Source organism: Rhinolophus hipposideros, assembly GCF_964194185.1.
Source record: "Rhinolophus hipposideros genome assembly, chromosome: 6".
Taxonomy (NCBI): Eukaryota; Metazoa; Chordata; class Mammalia; order Chiroptera; family Rhinolophidae; genus Rhinolophus; species Rhinolophus hipposideros.
Window position 1 is genome coordinate 89,928,128 of NC_138052.1, and position 12,104 is coordinate 89,940,231.

The following is a 12,104-nucleotide window of genomic DNA, read 5'->3' on the forward strand; positions in this document are numbered from 1 at the left end:
GCAAAATTCAAACAGAAAACTTCCCCAGAAAGCCTGCTTAGTCACTTTCCCCATGGGCTCACTGGGCTTCCTCTGTTCTGTGGGCATGTCCCAAGGTTGCCATTCCTTCCACCGTTTCAAAATTCTTTATTTACGTATCTGCCTCATAGACTTAAACTCTCCCATAGCAAGGAGGATGTCATACTAATAATGAAGCATGTCTAACACAGATCTCGGCGCACAGTTTGTACTTATTAAATCTTGGTTGTACTTGACATCAGACGATTGCAATGTGATAAAGCTCATTAAACTCTCTCTCTAGCACCAGCACAGAATGCTTGATGAATGTTGCACAGTTACTAAGTGTGATGAGTGAAATCATTATGCCTCTGGCTTCTAGCCCTCACAAAGAAATAAAAGAAGGAAGGATGGAAGGAAGGAAGCAAGGAGCAGCAATGGGATTTCTAATTGATTTTCTCCTTAAACTAGAAATTCTAGTTGAGAGAGGGTCAAGATCAAGGTGAATGTGATAGAGAAGATGAGAGAAGGATCCTGAGAACTCATTCTAAGATCATTTTGCCCAAGATTGGTCTTAGACCAGACCCTGTGGGTACCAAATGCTCTAAGCAGTGACTTGCTGCGATTCATCAATGAAGCTTGGACCAAGATCCGATGCTGTTTCTTCTATCAGCCAGCAGAGGGGGCGGTAGAGCACAGGCGTTGGCTGGTCCCAACCTATTAGTCTCTCCAAGCCAGGCTATCTCTGGGTGTATTTCTGTGTATTAATTGCACTGTTTACTGTCTTATCATCATCTGCCCACTGCAGTTCGTGGCAATTTTGCTGCTTTCAAAACAGGAATAATAATAATAATAATAATAATAATAATAATAAATGGGTTTTTCAATGATAAGGCTAAAGACCCATGGGTTAACTGTGTATTAAGCTCAATATAAAGTCAAGGATCAGTGGAGGCACAAAAGTTTCTTTTCAGACCTTTTCTGCATAATCTTCATAGGGCAATGAAATATATGGATGCTCCAAGCTTTCTTTCACCCTGTCCCCATCCTCCAATCAATTCTGCCATTGTTTGTACATGAGTCAATCAGCCTCTTACATCACCCCATGCTTTTAGTGTCATTTCCAGTCTGCAGCATCGCAAACAACTCTGTTGCCAGAGGAGACAGATCTGGCCATAATATCACTTACAGATGATTTCTTCCATAAAGTACATAAAAATGCATTTGAAGCTCCTAAACGTATTATTCCTGTAGTAAACAATGGTGTAAAAAGAACTCTCTTAATTTGCTCACAGTGTGAGAAGTGTGAAAGGGAAGTCATATCACATTTAACATCTTCTGCATAGTCAGTTAACTAATAGGGTCTAAAGGGTGGGGGGAACCACTTGAATTAACTGATTGGAAATAATCTCACTGTGAAGATATGGTGCATAAAGCGGGAAGCAAGAAACCAGATGAAGCAAATCTCTCTCCATTTTCTTGACTTCTCCTGAATGCTTCTTTTTGATGTGTTATGCTTTATTAAAGTGGCACTTTTCCGTGCAGCCTAAATGAAGCTGGATGCAGTTCTTTTAAGGTATTTCCCTATAGAAAAGGAGAGAGGGTTGTTCAAGAGATATGAACAAGGGATCTCCTGCCAGTGTTTTTCAATGAGACCTAGTTGGCATTTTGGGTAAGACTGTTCTGTACTGAGAGAGGCTGTTTCTCATTTATGGGAATTTAGCATCCCTGTTTCTCACCCATTTAATAAATACCAAGAGCAAGTTATAGTTATCATGAGAATCAACTATACACATTTCAAAGCAGTTCTTTGAGGGGAAAGAATGACCTCCATCCAACAAAGACCACTTGGAAATCCAAGTGAAATTGAAATGTCTCAAATTATGTGTGGTCGTCATGAACATCTGTTTTATCAGGGGGTTTTATTTAATGCCATTGACAAAACATGGAGATAAATGACTTATAGATATGCAAGGGCTCGAAACATTAGGTTGGTGCAATAGTAACTGTGGTTTAAAAGGTTAAAACTATTACAAAAACCACAATTACTTTTGTACCAACCTAATAAAACATGCAAAGAGACTGCATACCACATAGTAGGCCTTTTATACATGGCAGTTAATATTACTAGGAGGAAATATGCAAGATGTAATGATGAATAAAGATGCCCTCCTTTCCCTCAAGGGCCAATTGAGTGGAGAAAACATGTATAGACACCCCCCTCATAATAAAACCAGTGAATCCAGTTGTCAGGGATTAAAGGGCTGTGAAGAGCTGAGTGCAAATTGTACTTGTGTTGTCTAGCTTCCAGGTCTTACTTATGATCCAGTGGAGTGAAGGTATCGTTCTAATCTCCGGGTACCAAGTATGTAATTTACACCCAGATTTTGAGGTGGGAGAAGAAGATGGATAAATGAGTCTATCGTAAATTCCAGACTGGGATGTGCCTGATACTTAAATGTAGCCAGAGAGGAAATTTCAAACCTGATTTAGGAAATTGATGTTGAATTTTTGTTTTAATCTCCATTAATAGGAATAGTTTTTTCACTTCAAATAAAATAGACATTGACTGTGCTGCACGTCAAACTCTTATGAATATTCTCGTTCAATTTCTGGTTAATCCCAAATGTTTCATGTGCTTGTGTTTTTAACACAATTTGATTCCTAGATTCATGTATACTCTTGGATTATCTAACAGCATTTTACAACCTTTCTGAGTTTTTTTTTTCCTTTTTCTTCCTGCATGCATTTATTTATGACTATAACTCCTGTTCCCATTGCTATTTGTAAGGTATTTTACGTTTAATTTTTATTCCTATACATGAATCCATTCAGTCGGTGCTTAACCGTATTTACATTTGGCTGAACACATACTACCAGAAGCTAGGATGTTTATTTACAGCTTTGAGGAACTAGAATGTCTAGTAATAAGGTCATGTAGCTACAAGTTATAAATCTAACATACAAAGAAATAAGAAAGTGCATGTTAGCGCAATTCCCAGTTGAGTGTAAATATATCTTTTCCTAGAGTCAACTGAGTCTCTGGGAATTTTTAAACTGAGGTTTACCATTTCAGTAACGTTCAGTTAGGGAATATTCAGTGCCAGAGCACATTTTGGTAAAATAAATTAAAACATTTCCTAAGACACACAGTCTGGATTTCCAATTACTCTTGTTACTGGAAGAAAAGGACAGCAAATAAAATAGCAAAGAGTCCAACTTTAAATTCTACGTAATATATAATTCTTCTGCCCTACCTTAGGCCAAATTAGCATATTTTAAATTTTCTAAACCAGGCAATGAGAAGAAAAAGGAAAGGATGGATTTTTCAGAGAAATCTGACTTAATGGTGCAGCAGTCAACCAGCTGTTGCCTACAGTTTCTTTCCAGCGTGAAGTACTGATTTTACAGTGGTTGGTTACCCAAAGAGACTACTGGGCAGCCAGGAAATATAGAAGCTGACCACAGTGAAATCTGATCTCCAAGGGCCCATTTCTCTGCAAATCAAGGAGAATCATGTGGCTGCTAAAATCTGAGGCTGTGGAGTCTGACAGCGCTGGGTTCAGATTCCTCTTATCTGAGTAATTGAGTCTGACAGCAAAGTTTTTCGTCTTCTTCACGATGTGTTTTGGTATCCAGGAAAGGTGGGTGCTCTTTCCACGGAGCTTAGTGCCTCCTCAGGTTCTTCTTAACACACCCCTCCAGGCAGCATTAGTGCTGCCGAATATTAAAGATGAAAACTAACTATAGCAATTAGGCATATTACTTGTGAGGTGCAGAAACGTTCCATCCACCCTGCCTTCCGATATTTGGTGACGGCCACCAAAATATCAACACATCCCAGGCCCGGCTAGCTCTCACCATGTGCCAGATACATGGTCTAAGTTCTTTAGGTAGGATAAGCCAATGCATTCATTTTTTACTACCACCTGAGGAAGCAGATCACTTCAGATCAAACCATGCTTTGTAGAAGTTACTCAGTACATGTCTAAGGTTTCTTGGTAAGAAATAGAAGTTGAATGCTTGATTTTGAGATCCAGCAGCAATAAAAAACTAAATTCTGCAAAAAGAATGATTATTGGAAAGTAGGAATCAGTAACTTCACAATGAACAACTGAAGCATAACATAAAGTTCTCTTAGTGGGGACAAAAAGGGAATATAAAGATGGAATGGCAGGTATCTCTCATAACTTGGCATACTCAGCTGGTATAGCAAAGCTCACCTGCTCTACCCCATATATATATATTAGTTACAATACAATAACACCAATAAACCTATGTCTATACTTAATATTATATCTATCAACTTATCTCTAATATTGTTCTTTATCTCTTATATCTAATGTCTCTTATATTGTGTATCTCATATCTCATACCTTCTTCCATCTTATCACATATCCATATCATCTATATATCTGTATCTATATCTCTCTATATCATCTATGTCTATATATATACCTAGAGCTACATACTCATATGTCTATGAATTTGTCTCCAGCTTTCTCTCATAGTCACATCTGAACCTAGATCTATAATTTGTGATAGAAAAACCATCCTGTACACTAGGTGATTGTACATCCTTGGTTGGAAAGAAATGTCTTTCTTTGTGCAGAGTCAGTGTTACTTCAGGCAGTGACATTGCCTTGTCACTGTAAGGCATATGTAGTAAGCTGTCTTCCGGCATCACATGTGAATTTCAGAGGATTTGGGCAGCCTCTGCTACAGTGACCATACTCACCAATCAAGTGAGAAGAAGTTTTGTTTGTCCGTCTAAGAGATTATATTGATTTTTCTATTACTTGAGCATACTAGTTAATCTAGTTGTGCTCATAATGGCCAAAAGCAACAAGAAAAAAAAAAGAAAAAGAATCGCATTGTACCTAGTAATGGCCAATACAGAATCCTTTTAACCGCGTTTTTACACTCATGATATGAAAAGAAACATGTATAATTCCAAGTAGATCAGCCAAATGGAATCCTGCCAGTTTTCAAGAATTATTAAAGTCATGCATATGAATAGCGCTTTTAAAAATTATTTATTTCGAAGAGTTTTCTCAACAAAAGGCGTGACGCACTAGCAGAGTCTCGTGTAATCCTCAGTCATCAGCCCAGGGCTGACAATCTCAGCCGACTCTCATGACTTCCTACAGTCTGCCTTTTTCTGTATCTTCAGAGTCCAAGAACCTCATTTCTGATAACTACTTGGAAGCAGAGATATCATAAAAAACAACAGAATCAACCTCTATGAATCGTGGTCCATTAACTAATTATGCTGAGCACTGGGACAGAGCTTCTGGGCCAAGCCTTACAAAGATGTGAAGATCTAGAGAGAGCCTCGTACAATCCCAAAAATCTCTTAAGCAATACATGTGCCTGAGGCCCTTCTTACCTAGTACTGAAAATTATAAACTTTGACTTGTACTTACTATGGTTCACCACTGGGACAAACACCAATCATTTTTTATTTGTCCTACTGATGAGAAGGTCAAAGCTGTTGCTTCAATATGCCTATGTTCATACAGGCTGAATTGTCCTTTAAAGACATGTTATGAGATATATTAAATATAATTTTTTAAACTTCATCAGCAGAGACTTTTTAAACACTTAATAGAAAATATATTTTTAACATTCCTATTGCGATCTGTAATTTTTTTGAACACGGAAAGAATTATCAGCATTTGACATTGACCGTCTTTGGGTGAAATATTGGTGAGGGGAGGGATGCAGCAGTCTGTTAGTAAAAGCATCAGAAAGCATTTGTATTGTTTCCCACTTGTCCATGGGATAAAATAATCACCACCCCTTCCTGTACGGCAGGGCTTTTACAATCTGGACCCACATTCTCTCAATTTCTTGGCTCCCACCACTCCTCTCTCCTTCTGTTATATTCCTAATAGGACTTACTAATTTCCATTTAGTTTCATAACTTTAAAACCTTCCTGGATTTGCCCCTGGTGTTCTCTCTGCCTGAAATACCTTCTTATCAGTCTCCATTTGGAAAACATATCTCTATCCAAGGCAGGCTCAAGCATCACCTCCTCTGACAATTCTGACATTTTCTATCTTTCATCATCACTTTGTTTCCTGGATGCCCTAAAAACATTTATTACCTCTCTCTCATGTGTTCTTTTAAGTAAACTGTCAACCTGATTGCCTCTGATGCTAAATTATAACCTCCTTGAGAGATGGGGCTGTACTACATATCTTAAATTTTCCCAGCAGCAAGCATAGTATCTGGCACTTAGGGCAATACTTAGTACATGATCAAATGTTTACAGATAATGTGAGAAACCATAAAGATGTGCAACAAGATTGATCAAACTCACATCAGACTATAACAGAACTATGACGGACAGGGTGAAGTGTTCACTAAGTTTTTACTATGTGGCTGACATTGCATTAGGGGCTTCATATATGAAGCAAAATCATGCTGAAATATTAATCTTTGTAGTATGTTTTTCAGCATTTCTTGCACTTGACTCTTACCTCAGTTGGGTCAGTGACATCCATTTTTGTCTTGAGGAGACTTAGAATCATTACAGAAGGGAAAAGTGAGGGAAAAAACTATATTTGATATTTGATTGCTAAAATGTCTAAAACAGGTTCTTAGGTGCCATAATAGGAATAATGTCCTGAAAGGAAAAGCTTTCCATTTGAAATATAATGACTTTTTAAGGGAAGAAAAAGCTTTTGGAATAGCACCCCCAAAAGCAGGACATCGAGTTCACATCACAATAGATTAAAAAGAAAGTAGAAGAAGGTCCAGCCTAGTTCACTGTCAGAAAGACAAAATGGAATTAACTGGGCGGGGTCAGAAGATGTTGGAGAGAGCGGGAAGGGGTCTGACCTTGGTGAAGGTCAGTGAGCTAGAATCTGAGGAGCCCACAGAAGGGAGGTTCAGGTCAGCACTGACATCCTGTTGAGCTCCATTTCTCCCCTGGCTAGGCCACCCTCTTGCATCTCAGCGGTTAGGACATCCAGTTAGGATTCTGGTAAGTTCTTCACTTGGTCTGTGCTCATATTTGCTTTCCACTTTACAATCTGATGAAGACCTCCCATCTGCAGATTTCTAAATATCTCCTATACTGTAGATACTCCAGCATAAGCGACTCCCAGCTGTGACCTGGGCTTTTTCAAACTTCTCATCTAAACTTTTCAGCCATTTTAAAAGTCTTGGCTATGGTCCTAAAATATAGAGTGGAATCTCGGAAATGAAAAGGCACTGGTGATAGGGCCAGGAAATCCTGGGCATGTGTGTTTAGATAGGACCAGACAGTGGCAAAACTCATCCTTTACATACGAAGAATTTTATTTAATCTGCACAACTATTATATGATAGGAATTACCATCCAAGTTTTACAGGTAAGTAAGCTGAGGCGCAAAGAGTTTGAATAATTTGTCCAAGATCACACCACTTAAAGTGTCAAAATAAGACAACAAATATAAGCAGACATGACTCTACTATGCTGTGCTGTCTTTCATTAGTGTGTGTATGTGTGTGTGTGTGTGTGTGTGTGTGTGTGTGTGTTTGCACACGTCTGTGATGTGATGTTTTATTCTGGTATTTGGACATTACCAAAAGGTTCATGCCTGTCTTTTCTTCACTGAGCACTTGTACAAAAATAAAGTGGGTCTGTCACAATTTCTCATCTCTTTTCCTCCTTCCCTTTCTCTTCTCTTCATTCCTTCCTTTCTCTTTTCTCTCCCCATTTTCCAGGGTCATGGTTCACTGACGTGCCAAGGAGAAGAGTGTATTTAGAGCAACACTAATGATTCCGGCCACTAACTGGGAATCTGATCTGCTGGGCTCTTTTCCCAGCTCTCCCACTGTGTGATTTTAAACTTGATTGAGCTCCTGTTTATCCAACTGTAAAATGCAGGTAATACATTTTTACCTCATGAGGACTGAGAAAGAATACTGCTATGGACAGTGCTTTATGATCCATAGACAAAAGGTATAATCAGTGACAACTTCATCATAGTGAAAATGTTTTCAAACTCACCTTGTCCTCTTCCTTCTCTTGGTATCAGTACTATCCTAGAGGTGAAGGTGTTAAGATCGCTCCTTCCCTGGAGATGCACAGAATTTTCAAGAAGCTTCTAATTCTTATGTAAAATGGTTTTTCTCCAATACAAGGAAAGCATCTTAATAAAATGTTATTACTTGACTTTAAGAATAGAGATTTTGAAGCCTTATAAACTACCTTTGAGGGCCCACGTATTAATTGTTTAAATTAGCCGTAACCACAGAAAACACAAATCCCACACTCCAATGCCAACCAGTTTATTGATCCTTAAGAAATCCTGGGTCATATCATTAATATCTCAAAATCAAAAGTATACATTGATCAGGTAAATGTGTCGATTGCTGTTAGATGTACTTCAACTGTTTCCTTCATTTGAATAATAAACTAGAAAAAAAGTGAATCAACAGAAAAAACTGGAGACAGAAGCCAAATAGGATATTTGCTAGAAGGAAAGTGAGTAGGTGATGGCTTTGCCAATGTGCTGACTTCTGTCCTGCTCATGTTCAGTGACAAGCACCATATGAATGATTTCACTCCATTGATTATGGAGAGTTGCGAAATGAACAGATTGTCGGAGCTGCAATCCGACTTGCGAGCCACTGCAGCTCACTGCAGGGAGGATGGAGGGCCGTGCACTTGTTTATTCCTGAAAATTCACGGGCTTGCCAGAAATTTCATTTTAGCCATTTTTTTATAGCCAGCAAATTTGAACCTTAATAAGCATATTTGCTTTCATTCACCCTTGGTCAAAGAAGGTTGTGGGTTATAAATATATATTTTTGAAATCTGATTTGGGGAGGAGATAGAAAAACAATTAAAGGAGAGTTTCCCATTCATGAGACAAATAGAAAATAAATGTGACTATTAAACTATTCTTCAAATGATTTATGTCCCCAAATTAACCCATTATCACACCAGACTCAGAACCCTTGGTGACAAAGACTTGGAGCCTGGTAGTTATTATTAGGTTATTCTCTTGTCACACATAAATATCAGCTTGTGGACCATACATTCTACACATACAGCATCAATCACACCAATCTCTTCCTCTCCACACCCTCTACCCTACTGAGAACTCTATTATCACAATCTCTCAATTGCTCTACGGATTCTATTCTTTCTCCTTGCTACAGCATCCTAGGCATGCTGCTAGACTAATATTTATCAAAATTATTCACATTCATAACAGTCACGACTTCCCAATTTTCAACCAAATAAAGACTGATATTCTTAGTGTGGAACTGAAATCCCTCCTCAATTTCATATCAACAATTTCCAGCTTTGTCTCTAGTTCATGCACATTATACTGCCATACAACAAAGTTAACTCCTCCATATTACTCTGTGCATTACTCATCTTGCACCATTCTCTTACCTACCCTTGGCATGTTAACTTCTCCACCTGTTTATGTCCAGTTCCTGCATTTGTCCTTAATAACCCAAGCTGTCTGGCATTTCCATTTAACAGTGGCTTTGTGAGCATCTCTTGTGTTCCAGCTTCTCTCCAAAGAGCTCCAACATGCTACTTTAATTATTTTTTCCAGGTTGAAATAATATTTCTTATTGAAATCCCCATGTCATACTCTGCACTGTTTCCCTGCCTTGTGATATAGTTATAAGTATAGGTGCTACATGGTCCTCAGTGGATGACACATCTCAGAGCATCTGTCAGGGTTTGTAGTCTCCATAAAGCCTAAGGAGTGTCCAGCATATAGTAAGTGCTTCATAAAGGTTTTTAAATTAAAAACAACAACAACAACAAAAATGGAGAAGCACAAATTGTCTGTGAGACATGGCAAAGCCTAGAGCAAATATCTGAAGCCAGGAGTTGTAAAATGATGAAGTCCACTAGTTTTCTTTATTTTATCAGTGAACATCAATGTAGACCCCAGAATTGTTTGATATTTTTTCTTAATGGTGTCTGTTGCTAGTAGAGCAAGTTTATTCAGTATTCCAAAATCTAGAGGTAATTTGATGTGGTTTTGTGTGAATACCTATATCTCAATGTACAGACAAAATGTAAATCAGGCTGGTATTTCAGAAAATGTCTATGCAAAGTCATACTTGAGTAGGTAAGGTATGAGTAAGTTCCTCCTCCAGAGTTTTCTATTTGATTTGTTATGTAAAGCATATTAAAATACATGCATGCATTTCTTCTCAAGGAAATGGGTAATGACTCACTGTTATTATATTAACGTTATATTTGAAATTTAATATGACTCAGTGTCTCCACATTTTCTTCCAATAATCTGAAGCCTTGGTACTCAGAGAACGGGCCTTGGGCATGAAGCTTTGGCTTCAACTGGCATCTAACATTACTTGTTAGAAATACAAATTCACGGTACCACACTTGACACACAGAATCTGACCTGTGCATGGAGCCTCGAGATCTGTGCTTTAGACAACCCTCCAGGTGAGTCTGATCAAAATGATGCTACAATGTGAAAATCACATCCTGGACAATTAAAATTCATAGTCCACTGCATGAATAAAATTCAAAATGCCAGTTAAAGTTGGTGAAATTCCCATGTGTGTCAATAAAGAATTATCGATGGTTTAGGAAAAGGTAACTCAGTGTTATTTTATACAAAAAGGATTAGATTACAATGCATACATTGCTTAGGATTTAGTCTCACAAAGCCACATGATGTCATATTTTGAACAAAAAGATAGAAGCTGCATGGAGCAGGAATTTGAAAGAATCAGTGTGTTTCCTATTTCTCATCTGAAAAAGATTAAAAAACTCCACATTTCTCCTTATCACCCGTTGTTCACCCTGCACATATGTTCATAAAACCAAGCCAAGTTGAAAGCATGGCATCTTAAACCACTCCATAAGTTGCATCGAGATGATTTAAAAATAACTTGAGACACGGTGCCATCTTGGTTTCCTAATCCTTAGAGCATTCCAATTGCTGTGAGGAGGATTTTCCTTGTCTGCCATCTCACATTAATGTTCTATTGTAAGTCCTCCGTTTAAGAAGTTATGGCAAAAAATCTTACTGTTGATAAATTTCAATTAGATTTTCCATATTTTGGAGATTTGTTCCATATTCTGAGGTACAAAAGATCTTTATGCAGAAACTTCTTTATACACGAAAGCTGACCCTGTTGGAAAATGTTTGGGTGGGCGAGTTGAAAATCCTTCTGGTGCTCTTTGTCTCAGCTTTTTGTCAGGTTCACACTGATACAGGGCTCAGATTTGCATGACTAAAGAAAAGGATTTATTAGCATTACAGACTTTGGTACTAAATTCCAGCACAAAATAGAGAAGGACAACACAGGAAACAGACCCACAAAATAAAATGAAAAAACAGGAAAACCAAAGCAATAAAAACAACGGTAAGTATTTACCAATCTACATTATTTTGTAAATTATGTGTTGATATCATCACATACATGTCTCACAACGGAATAGTGCCAGAATTTGATTTCTTCTTTCTTCCCCACTCTTCCTCTTTCCCTCCCTCTCTCTTTCCCCCTCTTCCTTCCTTCCTTCCTTCCTTCCTCCCTCCCTCCCTCCCTCCCTCCCTCCCTCCCTCCCTCCCTCCCTCCCTCCCTCCTTTCTTCTTTCCTTCCTTCCTTCTTTCCTTCTTTCCTTTTATCTTTTGAGATTGTAGATGCAATCACTTTGGAAAGAATTTACGATAGAATGAAAGCAATCTGAACATAAATAAGAAGAAACATTAATAAATTAGTCAATATTTCTGTCATCTCTAGATTTTGGGGTTTATCTTGTAAGTGAAAATATTCATATATTAACACCTCTGTCCAAAGGAAACTGAAATTATTCTTATGATTACTATTAGAAAAAGATAGTTAATATATTTTTATTCCTACCAATATTTATTTGGGTTCAGTTTTTATGTAGATTTTGAATCCTAATTTTATCTTGGTCAGTTTTGTATTTTGATGTATTTATTGCAAATGGTTGTGGATTCCCATTATAAATGGTATGAGCTCTGGAACAGAGAGCAAGAGAAGTTAGTGGCTTAGTGTACTGCAACTCAGAAATGCTCAGAGGCTTAGGGCAATGAGCATATTTTTATAATTCTCAGTAAATCAACAGAAACCTCCAAAA